General features: G+C 36.5%; 1 protein-coding gene across 1 annotated transcript in view; it reads right to left on the bottom strand.

The window, feature by feature from the left end:
• The window catches only part of Samsn1 (SAM domain, SH3 domain and nuclear localization signals 1), a 29,047-nt gene extending 26,615 nt beyond the window's left edge, over nt 1-2,432 (bottom strand). The window contains exon 1 of the mRNA XM_041678598.1: nt 2,367-2,432. The gene's annotated coding sequence lies outside the window, so the exon portion shown is untranslated. The remainder of the gene's footprint in view (nt 1-2,366) is intronic.
• Nucleotides 2,433-19,903: the final 17,471 nt, after the last annotated feature.

Genomic DNA, 19,903 nt, shown 5'->3' with positions numbered 1-19,903 from the left:
ATTATTTAATTAAAACGAATATTGTTACTATTATTTAAGCTTCAAATGCAATACAAATACTGTTTGTTTTTTTCTCGTAATTACTTATAGAGACTTCAGAGAAACTGTTTCCATATATTTTAAATTGTTTTCTTTTCTGTGAAGTTCTCCAAAGCCTGAACTATGTTTCTTTCTAGAAATTACAATTCTGTTGTTTTCATCATCTTTTTAGGCGATATTGCTGTAGTCTCCAGACCTTATGAAGTAGGCATTTTCCTCTTTCATTGCAACAGAACTTTGGAGTAATTAACAGAAACCCTGCCATTATGTAGGTATCTGTGAAAAGGATAAAAAATTGATGCTGGGTTTCTGAGAAATGAGAAAACTATTTTATCAGCTCTTCTCAATGCTTTAAAAAATTACAAGGCCGTTACTACTTATTCCATTGACAGTGAATGAGCTTGAGAAACTTATATAGATTTCCTAAAAGCTAAATAGTAGCAGAATACATTGTACGTGGCTATATCTGAAACCCTAAGTGAAAATAAAGTGTCATAAGTAAATTCCCCTCGGTGTATTTACACATGTAAATACATACATACATAAACAGGTGTTTATACATATATGTGTGTGAGTATGTATATAATTATATCTTTTTGGAGCTCATTCCCTGTGGTAGGATAACTTGCTTAACCTTGATGCAGAGGGAAGGGACTTGGTCCTGCCTCAACTTCAAATGGAAGGCTTAGTTGACTCCCCATGGGAGGCCTTACCTTCTCTGACTAATGGATGAGGACAGGGCAGGTGGGGAGAAGCAGAAGGAGGGGAGGAATGGAGTAACTGCGGTTGGTGTAAAATGAATAAAAAAAATTAAGTTAAATAAATAAATAAATAAATGAGAGTAAAAAGTGATTGCAATGGTTGGTGTTTACAATCAATCTGGGAACGTCTAGAATCACTCAGAATTGAACCTCTGTGCAAGCATTTGGGGGATGATCTTGATTATACATCTGAGATAGGAATTCCCATCTGCTCTAGCCACCATTCCCTGGCTGGGCTTTATAAATGGGGAAAGGAAACTGAGGATGTGTTCATTGCTCACAGCTCCTTGACTATGTATGTGAAACGAACTGCTGCTTTATGCTCACGCAGCTTTGATGTCCCCACCGTGATGGACTGTGATCCTTAACTGTGCTCTGAAATAACCCCTTTCTCCCTAGAGTTGCTCTTGGCAGCATATTTTATTACAACAGCAGGAGAAGAAACTAAGACAAGTGTGTTGTGTGTGTGTGTGTGATGGTATGTATATATTACATCAGTCAATATATTTTATATATATATAGGTGCATGTTAATGGACTTATTAAAAATAATATTATATGAAATTATATTTTTACTTATTAGAATATCCCTTGTTGAAGGAAAAATAGCATATTATATATAGATGCATCTGTATGTAAGGTTTATATAACCTGTTTATCTAAAAGCAACTATTAGTGAGTTCACTATTAGTAGGGTAGGGTGAGGATTAGGATTAATTATGAATATATGTTGGATTCTTAGTGTTCTCGATGTGAATCCCTCCTACTAGTTAACTAGTTACTGTTCCTTTCTTTAGTTACCCATCCCAAGTGGTGGCTCACAAATAAGATGGTATAATAGAGTGGCAGACTGTAAAGCCAGTGAAAAGGTTAAGTTCTACCTTAGACATTTCTCTGTGGTAGAAAAGCAATTTTGCATAGTGAACAGATCGATCCCTTCAAAAATAAAATTGAAACGCCAATAGTTCCAATAGTTCTCAATAGATAAGTCAATTGGTTGCACTATACTTTCTTTATGATAAATGATTAATTAAATGTAAATATAAATTGGTACTTTTATTGTATACAAGATTTAATCTTACAGTGAGCTTTGCTTAGGCATATACAAATTGTGCATAGTTTACCAATATGCATGTAAAGGTAACCAATAAGGCTTTTAATGCATACAGTCGATGTGGCCAAGTTCAGTGGGGTAGCTACATCCTCATCTTATCAGAAAAACCATCCAGCCCATTTAACAACTTAGCATGCTGTCGTCTCATGCATGTGTATTGCTTTAGCAAGGAAATGCTCAAGAGACCTGGAACTGTAACGGGAACTTTGCATTAGGAAAATATTTAAATTGTCACTAACTTTAAATTCATGTGCTGCTCAAACATTGAGAAGATTTTTTTAGATAGCTGTTTACCTCTTAATGCCCAACATGATGCTAGGCCCTAATTGCCCATTTATTTCAAATTTTATAAAAGTCTACATGACTTGAAAATGTATTTAAATTCCTTAGCTAACATTTAAACTTTGACAATATGCTATTATAATGTTCATAAAGATAGAATAAAACACTAACCTCAGGTGAGTCGTCAGATTTGGATGTGGAATTATTCCGAAACCGATCAAAATTCCCAAAACTGCTGCTGCGCTGTAAAATTGGAAAAGGAAAAGAAACTTAAGATTTGACTTTCACAACTGAAAGTACTAAATTTATTACAGCTTCTCTGAAATTCATTTTGAATATGTGGGCTAAGAAAAGTCTCTCACTGGACTTTCAAAAGGCATTGGAGATAAATATTATTCATATTTTATACTAAATCTTGCTAAAATATCTTCCTTTGACTTGTGTAATAGTGGTGAATTTTTTAATGTTAACTTATAGTATTTATCTCTTGACAAAAGCAACCGAAGCATCTGAAAATTCTAAAGGGAGCCTCCTTTAAACAAGTTGAACAGGCAACAACAAAGCTGACAACCAATAAAGACACAACAATGGAACAAAGCAAGCAACTGACTGATTTCTTCAACCTCCTAAGATAGGTTTGCTTATAAACAAAATTAATTCAAGTACATTTCCCACTAGTAAATCTTGTAAACTTTAACGTCTCTGCCTATAATCGGAAAGAGAATGCACAGATGTACGCCTAGCTGGAGAGTAACACTGAATTTCTTCACGTTTTCACATGGGATTGCACTGAGATCCCACTCCCCTTCCCCATTGTGCAGGTCATCTCCCCTCATTGACTTCAAGGAGAAGCTTCACATGCTGTTAGCAGACTAAATTTACATTCTTATGCAAACTCACTCTGGGTAGGTAATTATAAATAATCTTAAGGTGCTTCAAAGTAAATGGCTCTCCTGAGTACATTTTCAAAATTTTTCAAAATCAGTGATTCAAAAAATTGACTTTCTCACTATCAATTTGATTTTTATGCATTGTTTAGGATGGCGGGTATCTAATCTTATGGTGTGTGTGCGTGCGTGCGTGTGTGTGTGTGTGTGTGTGTGCCTATAAATCCAAAGAAAATATCTTTTTTATTTGTTTGTTTTTGAGACAGGGTTTTTCTGTAGCATTGGAGCCTGTCCTGGAATTAGCTCTTGTAGACCAGGCTGGCCTTGAACTCAGAGTGAGTTCTGCCTCCTGAGTTCTGAGATTAAAGGTGTGCACCACCACTGCCAAGCTCCAAAGAAGATAACTTGTCCTAAGGATTATACATCATTTCAAGGAAATATACTTTAGAAATGAATAGTTTTTACTGGAAAGGTAACCTAGTAACTTGAAAAAAAAGTTCTATAACAGTAGTCAGTAATCTACAAAGTTTGTTCTTGTCCACTCAGAAATCAGATGTCACTTTAGCAAGCCTTTTCCAGAGAATCCTAGTCCTCAGCCTCATTCTCTGACAGACCTCTCACCACCACTGCCTTTAAAACTCCTTATTTTCCGTGTACAATGGGTTGAAATAAAGAGCTCCTGGACATGTGACAAGTAGTGAGCCTGATAGTCTTTGTGCTTCAGAATCTTGCTCCGAGCATGATGGTTGTGCAGACCGAGTGCCTTTGGCAGATGCCTCCTGTGCTGAACAAGCCCGCAGCTCTTCTTGCTTGTGGTGAGAGGAGCGCTGACATAGCTGAAATTGTGTTTCACAGCGGAAAATACCACGTTAGTTCACATAGAGCATGCCAAGGTAGGGACACACCCACAGCATGAATCACTTTGACTTGCCTAGTAGGCGTTTCCATCAGTCCATCATTGATGTGAGTTCAGAGGGAAGGGAGAAAACAATTGTCCTTCTTGCAGATTAATACATCAAGGACACCTATTACTCTGCTGTATACTTGAGACATTCTTATGACCTGTTGGAACCTAGGCCGATGGCAATTTAGTAGCCTATATCCAGCCTGATGCTGCCTATTACATATTAATGAGAGTTACAAAATGGCTCCCACTGCTAGATAATGGGGCCTGTTGCATGGGAGGGCACAGAATAGATTTCACTTCAGCATTTCTCTACACTTATAGTCTTCCATTAAGTAATCAATAGCCACCACCTTTTCAAATTAGTTCTGCCTCCGTTATACCAATAAAGAAAAACAGATACATGAATAGTGATTTTAGAGAGATAAAGAAAACTACTGCTTTGGGTCCTGCCAGTCCTGTCAGAACTAATCTCACAAGAACTTTAAGGTAGGTGTGTCTGTCTGTCCATCCTAAGATTCTCTTAAGAAGCAAATTTCAGTTCCTATTTAAAAGAGTATTCAATATATTTCATTATCCAATCTGAAAATCAGTTATAGTACAGGAAGATAGTTTCATAATATATTTATAATTTATAACTTGTGTTAGAAAGGAGTTAATGCCTACTGTGAGGTGTAGACAAGGAATAGTCTTATAATTTCTGCTGTCAAATTTTATAGTGAAAAAATAAAATGTATGGAATCAAAGCCTGCTTCTTACATAGTAGTCCTTAATAAATGAGAATACGTTTGAATATTCACAAATAGGTATTATAGTGCAATCATTTTGCAGATACTAGCTGGTGACAGCAGCTCCCATCAAGATAAAGCAATTACATGAAGAAAACTGTCTCCAGAAAAAGCAGCGTGACTAAAAAAGCAAGTCACATGTTAGATAATATCTGAAAATGTAGCATTAGGACATGTTTGCTCTTTATACTGTGTATAAGTATATTCAGGGACTTTGAGTGTAACACAGAAATAAAACACACACTTTGCATGTTCAGTGACTTAGGTTCAAACCCAGCTCAACCCTAGCAAAATAAAGTATACAGTCTTTATATGGTTAGAATACCACTTATAAAATGCCACTACAGAGAAATTTGTCACCATCCTGTAAATTTTCATATACATTTGTATTTTCTCATAACAACTAAATTTCTAAATTTTTGGATATGAGTGAATGTTTGTATACACATATACATCATATTCATTGTAATATTTTGCCTACATTCATCAAAAAGATACTGAGTAGCATGTGTATGGATTATTGGCAAAATACTGAAATTCATCTTTCCCTAATTCAGTAGAAGCATCCCATGATACAATGAAAATGCAAACAACAAAACAGAAGAAGGGTTCCAGAACAGGCCACCATTTATCTAAGCATGTGTCTCATGAAGGCAAATACACGATTTCTCTCACAGAGCTATGTCAAAAATAAATGAGTAGGGGTGACAGGAAAGAAAATATATTCCTCTGAATACACTTTGTTTCAGAGATTTGAGCACAAAGCTATGTAAAAGTTTCACAAATTCATTAAATCAAATTCAGTCAAAAGAAGAATCCCTGAACTTTACAATTCAAATGAAAGAAATCTACCTACTTCTAAATTGAGTTGATTGTTTAAGGGGAAAACTTATTATAAGTTATTTTTAAACAAAGCAGTTTGATAGTCTGTACATAGTAATGCTGCAAGGGGGAGATGTAATGCAAACTAAATGTTAACCTGTTTCCACCTGTCATGACCAGTAGTACTGGTGCATGTATAAATATTGACAATTAAAGTGAGTACCAGTACAATAACATTTGAAGTCAAGATTCTCACAATATAATGAGAGCAACACAGATATGAAATAAAATGCCTAAATAAGACCCGAAATCTTAAATTTCATTTGAAAACACCAGTGATGTGTCCTGATGTTGGAGGAGGGCTGCTTCTTGGTTCCCAGCCGTCCAGCTAGCTTAGACCCAAAATAATCAGACAGAAGCTGTATTAATTAAATCACTGCTTGTCCCATTAGTTTTAGCTTCTTATTGTCTAACTCTTATATTAATTTAACCCATTTCTATTAATTTGTATATTGCTGTGTGGCTGTGGCTTACCGGGTAAAGTTCCCAGTATCTGTCTCTGGCAGCTCCATGGCTTCTCTCTAACTCTGCTTTCCTCCTCCCATGCTATAGGCCAAGACAATTTCTTTATTCATTAACCAATAAAAGCAACACATAGACAGAAGGGCCTCCCACATCCTGATGCACCTCCACTGAAAACACTCTCATACACACTCTACTCATAAACATAAAGGTCTGGAACAATGGCAGCCCAGTCTTGTGTCACTTTAGTTCACACTACATCCTATGCACACATCTTCAAAATGGAAGCAGATCTCTTCTGAACTAAAACAGAAACATAGTAGGATGCCTCTTGCCTTGTCAAACCATAGGCGTGACTGCCAAATACATGAGGGGCTCTATGGAATTTGTTTAATATTTGAGTATATTGTAGCCCAAGCCACGCTATTTTAGTTTTAGTAAATATTATAATACATATAATATATTGTGAAATAGTTGCAGCATATTTTAAGAGGTAAGAATTCACTGCTTTTTCATCATCCTGAAGACAAACACATAAGCTATTGTATTGAGAAATATCACAACTGTATTTTGAAAATAGACAAAAATAGAAGACAATAAGCTGTCTTTTCTGAATGAAATATATTTCAGAGAAACTAAAAAATTGATCATGGAAAATTATTCCAAATATGTATAGATTCTGGTTCTTAACATTGATGAACTTACGAAATTACTATTTTGCAGATCTCTACTTATACTGGGTATAGGAAGTGCTTAATGTCTACTCAAAGAGAAGCGGTTAGAATATTTGCTTTGTGATGGAAGGACTGTGTATCTCCTATAAGATAATCATCAGAGGGAAGGAAAGAGGACACGGAAAGATGTATGGGCATGGGGGCATGAGCAAAGGGTAGAATTAACCACAGTTCTGTCTCTACCAGATTTTAGTTAATACACAGACGTGCAAGTCTGTTCAGTGATGTTAAGAGGATTTAGTTAGCTAGAAAAATCCAGATGGGATAAACTCGGGACAAATAACTTCTTTTTTTCCACTTGACTGATTGATGGAAATTAAAAAGAAAAAGAACAGGTAAGATATAAATTTTATAAACCAAGGGACTTCATCAGTTAGATCAACCAAATACAATCTGGGTATCATTTGTATATAGATCAAATAAATCACCATCAAAACCATCCAAAGTATAATTGAGGAAAGATTTTAAATGAGTGGCTATTTGTTGATGCTGAATAAACATCAACAAATTATTTTCAATTTGTACTATAGAAAATCTTGGGGCAGGTAGTAAGTGTGTTGGCATAAAAAACAAAGACAGTTGTCATTGGATGGCTAGTTGGCTTGTACATATTTAGTATAGATTTTAGTACTATACTTTTGCACATGCTTGAAATTTTCTGAGAAAAAATACTTAGTATATATATATGTGTGTTTGTGTAAAACATTTATACATAAATATATATATAGGTGGCTAGAAGAAAATTTGTTAAAATGTAATAGTCTGTTGAATTTTTAATAAATCAATTTTTAAAAATGTCATATTTTCCTTGGTTTGTAATTTCTTGTACTCTATGTCACTGGGATATAAAATGGAGGTTTTGAAAATCAAAATTCATTTTTAAAGATTTATTTATTATATTAGTTTATGTGTATCTATGTGCTTTCAGAAATTATATCAATTGCAGGAGTGTTGAAGGGATGCGTCCTCTCACCACTACACTTTAAAATATTGCTGAAATTAATAATAACAACAGCCCTGGAGGATGAGGAGATAAGCATGCAAATTGGTGTGTGTAAATCAATAACTTGTGTTTCTCTGATGACAGAGCGCTACTTGCTGAAAGTCCAAATGAGCTGCAGGCCATGGTAAATAGAGTGGTGGAAGTCAGTGAAAACATTGATATGAGGTAAACATCGAAAAGATTGAGATACAACACATGAGAAGGACACACAAGGATATCAACATTGTAATAAAGAATCAGAACCCCAAGAAAACAGCCTTTTCTTGACTGAGAAGAAACCTAAGTTCAAAGGAGGGAACTATTTCAGACATCAAGAGGCAGATAGGAATAGTGAGGGCTGCTTTCCAGGTAATAGGAAAGGTTTGGTCAGCATGAGACATAATGACAACAACAAAATACAAGTATATGAGACACCTGTCTAGAGCTGCCTTCCTTTCCACTCCAAAACCTGGACAATGAAACACTCCTCAGAACAGCAACTAAATGCGTTTGAGATGGTATGTCTCAGGAGGATTCTGGATGTCACATGAAGAGATAGGCTGTGCAGTGATGACACTGAGAAAGATCTCCATCTACAGAAGGAAATAAACTACAGAATACAACAGTGGCGCTTGAGATACTTCGGCCATGTTATAAGAATAAATGGGGGCTGGAGAGATGGCTCAGTGGTTAAGAGCATTGCCTGCTCTTCCAAAGGTCCTGAGTTCAATTCCCGGCAACCACATGGTGGCTCACAACCATCTATAATTGGGTCTGGTGCCCTCTTCTGGCCTGCAGACATACACACAGACAGAATATTGCATAATAAATAAATAAATAAATAAATAAATAAATAAATAAATAAAATTTGCAAGAATAAAAAAGGTTTTTTAAAAAAAAAAAAAAAAAAAAAAAAAAAAAAAAAGAATAAATGACAGCAGATACCCGAACATAGCACTGTTTGGATGAGTACACAGGATAAGGCAAAGAGGAAGGCCCTCAAAATGCTGAATAGACAGCATAAAGGAAGACTGTGGAACCTTGGGTATGAGGCTAACACTAGTATCTAGGACTGCCAAGGATTGAAACAACTGAGAAATAGCCATAAACGGCCTGCCCATGCATGCTTAAGCATGTCTGGGGCATAAATGCTGATGGTGACACATGCATCTGTGCTGGCAGAGGCCAGGGGCATATGGTCCCCCAGCAATGGAGTTACAGGCAGCTGCGAGCAGTATAGGTTTACTGAATCTGGGTCTCCTACAAGATCAATAAGCCCTCTTTACCACTGAGCCATCTCTCCACCCTCCTAAAATCTCAATCCATTCTTATATGGGCTAGAGAGATGGCTCAGAGATTAAGAGCACTGCCTGCTCTTCCAAAAGTCCTGAGTTCAATTCCCAGGAACCACATGGTGGCTCAAAGGCATCTCTGATGAGATCTGGTGCCCTCTGGTCAGTTGTCAACTTGGACCACAAAACCCAATACAAGCAAGTTAAACAGAACCCTATATATGGGCTGTCTATGGATGCTTCAGCATTGCCAGGACATGAATGCCTTGTATAACTGTGGCTTTGGATTGTCTGCTCTAAAGTCTATGTGTGGTCCCTTGATCACAGTTTTCTTTTTTCATATTGATGTAGGATACCCTTCTGTATACTGTAAATATGTTGTATTATCACTGGTTAATAAAGAAGTTGATTTGGCCAATAGCCAGGTAGAATAAACCCAGGTGGGAAATCCAAACTAAGATGAAAGGAAAAAGAAGGCGGGGTCTGGGAAATACCAGCAGCCTCCTGGGAAGCAAGAGGTGAACCTCATGGTAAAATATACAATAATAGAAATGGGTTGGTTTAAGTTGTAAGAGCTAGTTAATAATAAGCCTGAGCTAATAGGTCAAACAGTTTGTAATTAATATTGAGCCTCAGAGTGGTTATTCAGGAATCTGCAGGTGAGAGAGAAACCCTCAGTTACAAATGTTATACTCTCTTTGGAGGAGTAGGTGTCAACTGGAGTGTTTGAACACAATGCAAGTAACAGAGTTGGGGAATCCATCCATTAGTCTCTAATTTTGCATAACAACCTTAGTTCTGTAGATTGTTATCTCATATGCAAGTGGAAGCATTGTTAGTAATCATGGGTCCATCTGGACAAGGAGACTGGTGTAAGGGTTACAATTTGAATAAAAACCAAAGCAACAACTGCACAAAGCCTCCTTGAAAATCCCCCACCCTGAGGTCATCCTCTCTGCCGTGTTATCCCTCACAGAATTTTAGCCTAGTCTTTTTATTTTCAGATTAGCTGTTCTCTGAACAGGATGGAAGGATGGAACTAAATAGGCTTTTTCAACCACTCAGCTGTCTGGATTATGAACATGAAAGAAAACTATGGAATCTCCTTTAAAAGTATGAATCAAGCTTTTGGCCAAAACCAGGAGATTTGACCTTAGATCTCTTTCTTACCCAGCTACCAGCTTTTAGAGTTGCCAGATAAGATCTTATCTGCACCATGACTTTCAAATTTGAGTAAGGCACCGGTAGAAGTATCAATCTATTTCAAAGGAAATATTTGCATATGTGAGTCAGACACCCACAGTATTTTGAAGTATACTGGCAAATTAAAGATTATACATACTTACTGCCAACAAGTTTTCACATCGAAATATTACTCATAAGAAGACATTTGTTAGTATCCACTCTTTATATCAAAATCCTGTTTTAGCTCACCATAAATATTATATTATAAAAAGTTAAATCCCAACAAGTCTGTCACCCTTTATCAGAAAGCATTCGAGGATTTAATTGTTCTGGCTGACTCAGGTGCTAAGACATTGGAGAGCATCAAATTTAAATCACTTAAAATAATCTGTTAGGATTGCCTCAGCGTTAAATAATTACAGCCTCATGCGGTGCCAGTGGAAAACAGTACGTGGAGTGTGAGGGAACTTCAAGCTAAAAAACCAACCAGAACTGCGAATTCCTGCCTTCAGCACTAGCATTACAACCCGGTATAAAGGCAATGAATGCAGGGCTCAATAAAAGGATGAAAACAACACAACACAAATCAGTGTTATGGATATTTTCAGTGTGCACCTAGCCTCTAGGAACCAAAGCTAGCTGGTTGCTTCCTGACCTCATCAGCTTCCTATCAACTGTCAAACACATGGAGGGGGTGCAGATGCTGGTGCTGCTGCTGGAGTCTGAAGTTTACTCAGACCTTCCATAGTGAAACTTTAGTTTTAGAATTTTATGTGCCACTAAAAGGTTTCCTATAAATTGAAAGTACTTCAAAGATTACTCAAGGGAGAGGGGAAGAACTTCAATAATAACAGAAAATGGCCAATGCAAAAATGTTATTGATAACAGTTGATTTTATGTGTTAAACAAGTTCTTAGAGTAAAAAGAATATGTAAGATGCTCAACTTTACCTCTACATGATCTGCCATAATGTGTCATTATTTTAGACTGTAACTGAAGACTGTAAGTTACATTACAGTTCTGGAAATTCAGTAGAAAGCACTTCATTCTATTATTATGAGGAGTTTATAAGCAATACTTTCATTTGCTTTAAATACATTTGTTTTTTTCAAATTCATATACCAGTATGCTAGTGTGGACATTTGTTTAGAAGCTTTTTGAGGAGACATACAGAGAAATGTTCAGACATCACTTCTAGGCTACGGAAGTCCTGGCTACCTGTTTGCATAGTGTTCATAAGATAAGATACAATTAGTTCTTGGAAAGATGTAGGACATAGTAAAGACACGAGAAACCAAGGTAACAAGGCTGATGTATCTGCCTTCCTTACCAAAAGATGAACAGTTTCCTTCAGTTATTTTCACAAGTCATGACTAATCTTGGTTTCTGTGGACTGTGGTACGAGAAGGCTGTGAAAAGGATAGATGATTCAAATCTCTAACGAGAAAATATATGCATTCTTCCTGATAAGTTCAAAAGATAACTTTGGGGCATACTTGTTTTTTTTAATCTATGAACAAATATTAAATATGATTTTAACTGATAATGCTATTACTGACTTCAATCTAATTATTTAGTCAGTTAACTAAACTTCAAAAGCATAATAATTCTGCATTGACATTTTGTGTATGATATGGCTAATAACCCAAGTAATATTTAAGATCCTGGTAAAAGAAAGCAACTAGGGCTGGGTTTGGTGGCACATGCTTTTGATCCCAGCGCTTGGGAGACAAAGGCAAGTGAAACTCTGTGTGCCTGAGGCCAGCCTGGTCTACAAAGTGAGTTCCAGGACCGTCAAGGCTGTGATGAAAAACAAAACAAAACATAGTCTCAAAAAACAAACAAAGAAAGAAAGCAACTACTTCAAATACTGTTACCTTTCAACATTAGCCCAAATTGTAAATTAAAAAATTCTCTCTGATTAAGTGCCTAATTTTTCAACTTGTACCATTGCAACTGAAATTATACCATTGAACCAAATAGAGCAGCATTAATCTAAATGAAAAAGTATGAAGCAGAAGTTAAGTCCATCAAATTTGGTATTAGGAAAGTTCAAAGAGATAAGAGTGACTTGCCACTTATTTACTGAACAACTCCTTGTAGAAGCTAATGTCTAAGACCTCGTTTTAACCTTTTCAATAGGTATAGGTGAAAAAATGCAGTAAACTGGTGAAGAAATCATGATCAGCATGGTGAAAAGATTGTGGTACTTCCAAGTCCAAGACATTTTTGAACATATTAAATCATTTAATACATTTTTTCAAACTTTAGGTCTTTAAAACATCACCTAATAGGTTTGTCCATCATGTATTACTACAACTAAGTCTATCATTGGAGTTAATATATGAATATGTGGTGTGTTGATATATATTGTATAATATTATATATTAATGTAGAATATATATGCTCACAAAGAGGCGAGGTTTGTGTACAGTGCGCATCACTGTGAAATCATAGTTACATGGGAGGGAAATTAACTTGGGAAGAGAAAATCTGCTCCCTGATTTTCCCAGAAGATGCTCAGGAACACAACATGTAAGTCCCCTACATTTTAAACAAGTTCTGCTTTCAGTTGGCCTCTGGGTACAAAGTGACCTTTCTAAAGGTCTCCACAAAGGGTATTTTAGTCATGCAGTGAGATCTCCTTGAACACAAGTGATGACAAACAATAAGCTAATTCTCACAAAGTTTTTTTTAAGTCATTTTTACTACTTTTAAATGGGTGGATTTGATGCATGATTTTGGTGGCCCTGATTAATGGGCACCGGCAGCCCAGCTCCTGGAGTTGTAATGTGTCTGTGAGCTTCCCTTCAGCCGAGCTCCACCATTAATCCTGTGGCATATGTCAGCTCAGCAAAGCAAGGTCACTCTTCTGCTTCAAGGGGAACCTTTTTAGAAATAATAAAACTGACAGAAAGTTCTTTTTTGCATGTTTTATGCTGCCTGGGGTTGAGTGCTGCAGTTAATATCATAAAGCTTATAAACACCCCTTTACAGGCAGCAACTGCTGCCACAGGGCTTAGGAATTTAAACGTTTTCTTTTTTTTTCTCTTAGTAAGAACAGACATGTTTATGTGTGGTAAATATATGATATGCATTCCCAAACAGGGGAAGAGTATGAGGAATAAATAGTACTAGGAAGCCTGGGTGCTAGGATTTTTTGGAGGAGACCAATGGGCTTTGTCACTTTATCAAATATATTTGTTTTTCTTTCAGCAAATTTACATCTGGCTACATGTGTATTTCAGTGTATTGAGAGATACATAGTGATAGAAATAAATTAAGCTAATGACTACTCTATGACCTATAATGTCGTGTCTCATGACTGTAGTATATTTACTTCTGAAGGAATATTTTTTAAATTATAAACATTTGTTTCATTGCTAATGGCTACTTTAATTTGGTAGGTAATAATAATAAGGTAATAAGTAATAATGAGCTAATCTTTGAGTAATTTCTAGCCACCCTAACTTAAACAACCCAAACAAAAGCTTTCATTGAACCAAAGAAAAACAGTAGCTATGCAGATCTAACAAAGAACATATATAAGCATAGACATTACCCAATTTAAAAATTTCAACATATACTACATTTGTATTGATTGTACTTTAGAAAGTCAACTGTAACAGGAAAATATTCCTGGAAAATCCCTGTAATATTTCAGTATGCTCTTTAGAGGTTAGTAGCCAATTTCTATCAGTATGAATTATAAAATAATATTTTTATATTGGTTAAATATGCCTTGAGTCTTATTCTAGATAGTAAAACAACATAATTACATAAACAAAATTCATTATTTGCTGCTTTTCACTTTACTACATAGAGAAAAGCTATTAGAAGTAGCACTAGTTAGTAATTTGGGTCAGTCCTTCTAGGAAACCAATGTATTGGTCAAGACTCTGGGTCAGGTCTGGAGATTTTGTCAAGCTCACACAAATAAACAACCTCAGGTTGACTCACAAATAAGACCAGATGGTGAGACTGTCAAATATCTCCTTCCTGTGAGAACTTCCTCCCTCGAGGAGAATACATACTGCAGACTAATGAAAGAACTCTCTTCCCTGGAAGAAATGGTACCTGAGGCAGCAGGTCACTTCTGGGACAGGGTTTGGTTAGTGTAGCTGGATAATGGTGAAGTCAATTAGGTGGCATCAAGACTGGAGACATGATGCTATTGCCAGTTGCATCCCAGGTTAGTGAGCAAGTATGCAGAGCTAAATGGGATGTTTACTTCTGTTCTTTGTATCTCTGCAGTCATGGGTGTAAGTTTCTCTCCCCCCCTTTCATACATATGTTTGTATGTCTGTCTGTGAATGTTCCCTACAAAGCAACACTATCCTGCTAACAATCTTTTATGCCTTTTCTGTTATGATCTACTATTTGATTGTTGTCTTGTTTCATTGCATTCTGATTCTAGAAACGGTCGCTGTGTTTGTGTGTGTGTGTCACCCAGATCTTTCTCGTGGATGGGTCTTTAGGTTTCTCTGAAATAGGTCACTTCAGTAAATGACTAACATTACCCATTAGTCATGCCGTACTCAGTGCACACATACGAAAAGATCACTACAATGTGCACTCTCTAAATGCTTTTGGTGGTAGTCAGCAAAAGGAAGAGAAAGCCAGCACAGTCTGGAAGTCAGAAAGACCTCTCAGTCCATCCTAAGTTCTCCCCAAGTCCAAGAGTACAAATATGAGAAAGATCTATCTCCTATTCTTGGCAAGAGAACTAGTTTGAGTGAAGCTAACTATAGTCAGGAAAATAGAGCAAGTATGGATTAGAAAATGTGGCAAGATCATCCACTGAACATAGACGAAGGCCAGGAAATATCCACATGCTAATAACCTCCAAGAAGCCTACATAACAGGCTTGTACACGTCCTCCTTTTCCAATCATAACACCAAGGCTAAAATGAGATTTAACAAACTCGTCACAACCCTCTGGTTAGGAAGTACCAAAAATCGTTCCTTCAAGCCTAGTTCTGTGTGACTCTGGTTCATGTTGCCTACTGCTCTGCCAGCTAGCCACTTCTACTTTGTGTTGGAGTGACTGATAAAGGCTTCCTGAAGATGACAATCTGGCTAGGAAATAAAACAGGTGTGAGTTCATGACTATACAGGAATCATTCCAGAGCAAGAACAGCAGAGAGTGTGGTCATAGCATCAGGAAGAGGGGTCTTCATGAGCCACCTAAACGAGACTGCGAGTTCGTGGGTATCTTTGTAAAGTATCTCAGAGGAGCCTAACATATAATCAGAAAGCACTGCCTAAGGCATAGAGCAGATTTTTTCCGTTAGGTATATTAGATGATGCTTATGGAAGCTACTGGAATATAGCAGGGGTACATTCACATGAGAAAAGATGAGTGTGAAGTGGGCAAGAGGGTGTGAGACAATGCCATGCAATCTGGATAGCGGCCATCAGAAGAAAGGAACCAAAGATAACTGGAAGAAATCAGCAGTTGAGAATAAAATCTGCACCTCTACGAGCTGGTGCACTTAACAGACCAAGCACTGTTAGTGGCTAAACTGGGTTGCCTCCAAATCCTGCTGTCTTCTAACTTGAGCATTTCAGTTAAAACTAAAACTGTGTGAAGTTAAAAACTTCAAAGAGATCTTTATCTAAAAAAATGTAACCATTGAGTGTTCCCTAATCATATCTTACTGGTTTCTTTTCAGGATGCTGTCAGTGGTACAAAAAGAGATCCTAGAGGGAAATTGCACAGGAAAAGACAACACTGGGCATCCATCTACGGGTAAAACTGAAAGCTGTGTGACAGGTTCATCTCTTGCAGACTTCATTGGAAACCAAGCCTCCTAACATGTAAATTTTGGAAGAGGAGGACTTAACAATGAGACAGTAGCTTTCTTCATCTAGGAATCATCCCAACTACCACCACAGACAGTTCCAAAGCATTCATTTTTCTTAATGGAGAACAGCTTTTTTTCCTCTAATAAGAAGTGAACGTGAATGACTTATTTCTAAAAATCCACCTGAGTCCGCAATACTAGCAAGTGAGAGAAATGGATCAGTTTGGTAATACGTACTTGGAAACTTAGCGTGTTTATGGACTTGATTCCCTGTGGATAATGAAGCTATTTATCTCTAAATCAGGCCTGATTCATAAGAAACTCATACCTGTTATTGTAACTCTGCTTACACCTGATGATTGAGGTGTTTACAAGCCACAGTGGTGACCCTAAAAGTCCTCTTCTGTTAAGCAGATATAGCACCAAACTGTCCTCTAAATGTTTATCTTTATACCAATAGATTGGTGCAGCTCTCGGACTTCAGAGAGGTTTCTTTGTGCGGTGGGTGGTGGTTAATGCAGAAACTCCTCAGAGATCAGTTTTCAGATTATCAGAGGATTGCTCAGCCACAAATTGGGACAACTGTGTCACTCCACCCACAAAACTCTAGGGGCCGTTATGGGAGAGGGTGCAGAAGGGTAATGAGTCAGAGGTGAGGGAGGAGCAGAACAAAACAGTGTCTTCAGAACCTGACAAAACTCCTGCTTCAAGACCTCACAGCACCTGTTCTTGTCTGCACATGGATCTTCAGGAGATAAAGCTCATCAACATTCAAGCGTGGAAGGTGGAGTCACACAAACTCTCACCCCTACCTGACGAGCTATGGGTAATTGATAGCTTCTGAGGGATGGAGAGTCAACTTTTGTAGGTCAACCACACCCTAGTGGATGATCCCAATCCTATGAATATTTGGACAACACAAATTGGATTAGGTGGGTTATTAAAAAGGATACAAAGATTATTTTTGACAGGTAAGAAAAGCTTAACACAGTTCTAAATGCTGAACTTTAGACACATAGAATACCTGAACTGTATCTGGAAAGAACTGAAGGGGGGGTGTGATTTGATCAAATTTATTGTGGAAAATTCCCAATAATTTACTGGACATAGGATTCTCACGCAAATGCCTTATCTTAAATAAGTACCAGGTCGTGAAAAGCCCTCCATTTTCTTGTACCTGGTTAAATAAGAGTTAAAGTGCATTTTAACAGATTTGATACAGAAAAGCAATGCAGACAGCTCTTTAATGCCACAACTATGTGTCATCCCTGTCTAGGAGCATAAATTTGCACAGCGGGCAGTGCAGTGAAAACAGCTCATAATCAACTCATCACCTCTCATCATTGCTGGGATCAAATGCAAATGGGAAAGAATGCCACTTCAGTCACTGCTAGTGAAAATTAGCATCTGTGACACTAATGGTGTCTCATTTTGTATGCACTTTAGATTAAAAAGAACCTTTTTTAAAAAGCTATTTCAAGAAGTGCCATTATTCCAATGTTTCCCTTTACAATGACAGTGGTATTGAATCTCCTTAACTCCAAGAAGACCCCGGTTGAAATGCATTCACACAGACTACCATACTAGATATATTAAGACTGCTTTGTCCTAATTGCAGTTCCAAATTTCATCTGTGTGTTCCATTTTCTTTTTCTTTTCAAACTTTCTAGCATATTCCCTCACCTGGATCAAAGACTGACCATGAGGAAACAATAAGCTTTCTAAGAATATTGCCTGGCCTTGGGCATAATGGATTTATTCTTCAACACTTAGAAATGAACTAAAGATGGAGTTAAACAGATACACACAAACAACTTGCTGTGATGAATCACACTGAATAGACTCACAAAACTTTCCATTTTTCAAATATTAGTCAAGAACCTACTATGTTAGAAAGCTAAGCAAATTGTGATATTTTGAAACCATTTGACAATTTAAAAATGTATACAATTCTAAGTCTTGAAATTTGCAGATAGGGTACCTGGAGAGATTTCATAGGTACAATTCTAGAATTTAGACGGTTGAGAGGGACCTTAAATTCCTTTTCAAAGTACAAATGTCCCTAAAGATAGATGCTCTGTGGTCTTTAAAATTCCTCTGGCATTTAAGACAGACAGAGACAGTGACAATACAATACCCAGTATTGTAATAGTGGAAATAGGTATCATACGTTTTTCATATGATGTTTTTCATCTATGTATCTTTGGTTAAGTTAACTGATTTTGTTAAATATATGTAATCTTTTATATTCATTTGCCTCTTCATTTATGAAGCTAGATACGAGCTGTTATCCAACAGAGTTGTGGCAACTATTAAATAGAGTAGAAAACCCATGAAGAGCAACTGTTAGGTATAAAATCGTAATAAACACAGCAGAAAACATAAACATGTTAGATAAACACATGAAAAACTATGTCCTATAATTATTCGAACATTTATAGATCATAAAAACAATATAGATAAAAAGGTTATTGAGTCTGCATATGGATATGCTTACAAGTCTCTAGATCATTGTCAGCATTGAGCACTAGTGCTAAAATAGTACAAATAAAACACAATAAAAAAGTATGGTGAATGAAACAAGGTCATTTTTAAGTAAAAATGTAGACTGCTTACCCACTATTCATTAGGTTTCACTTTTATTTGAAAATTATCTATATGGTTCTGGGGCACATTAAATTTGTAAGAATTTATTAATCTTTTACTATATTTAGTTGGGTGTTTTATAATATGTCTTTAGATATTTTTGGTTACCCAATATGGAAGAACATTGATTTCTCACTCTCAACCTAAATTATTTAATAATATTTCATAATATACCTGAAAGATGTTCATCTTGCATATAAGCTCTTCAGTAAAATAAACTTTAGCAGAATGGAGAAACAGTATATAAAACAAAGGTACACCGTAAATGATAAAATAAGATGTGAGAAAACTATTATTTGTTTTAAAGTTTTACTCATTGGTATGTTTATTGATAAGTACTATAAACAAAAAATAATACATTGCTTCGTAGGTAGAATTCTCTAAAATCTATAATTGCATATTAGCTTCATGAATATTCTAATGTCACAACTATAAAACATATTAGAAAATACTAATAACAAAGACTATTTCTTTAACATTATTTTCAGCTGATATAGAAGAAATAAAAATTGTATGTGGTCTGGCTTCCCTATCGTGTCTCGCTACATGCATCATTTTTATAAGTGTTTAAATCAAACACATGTCGTCTCAAACATTTATCAATTCATTTTGTGTGTGTCTGTGTGCACGCACATGTGAATGGATGTACAGTTTCCTTACATGCATGTGCATCTGTGTGTGAAGGCCATTGGACAGCCTCTGGTGTCATTCATCCTAGGTTGCTGTCTGTCTTGGTAACAGTGAAGAAGTGGCTCTCACTGGTTAGAAATCCACTGTCACTTCATTTAGGCTAGGCACGCTGTCCACCTTGCTCCGGGATTATGCCTGGATCTGCCACCCAATGCTGGGATTACAAGCACAGAACACTACACTGTCATTTTTTATGTAGTTGCTAAGGATAAAATGCTTGTGTAGAAAGCAGGTTATAGATAGAGCTGTACCTAGACCCTCGACTTAGCATTTCATTAGAAGTTGCTTCATTTTAATTACATATAGTAATCTTATTATGCAATAGCATCCAAGAACTTCTTATTTCCACCTAATGTAGTGCCCACTGGTATTCTTTTTAAATAAAAAGTTCACTAGTTTTTGTTTCAGGTAACATAAGGTTTCATAGTTTTCTCCTTTGTATGTGGTAC

Source organism: Microtus oregoni, unplaced genomic scaffold (assembly GCF_018167655.1).
Source record: "Microtus oregoni isolate MIOR12 unplaced genomic scaffold, Mior012 000030F_ref0000283, whole genome shotgun sequence".
Lineage (NCBI taxonomy): Eukaryota > Metazoa > Chordata > Mammalia > Rodentia > Cricetidae > Microtus > Microtus oregoni.
The sequence above is the reverse complement of the archived record's forward strand: the minus strand, read 5'-3'. Positions and strand labels throughout refer to the sequence as shown.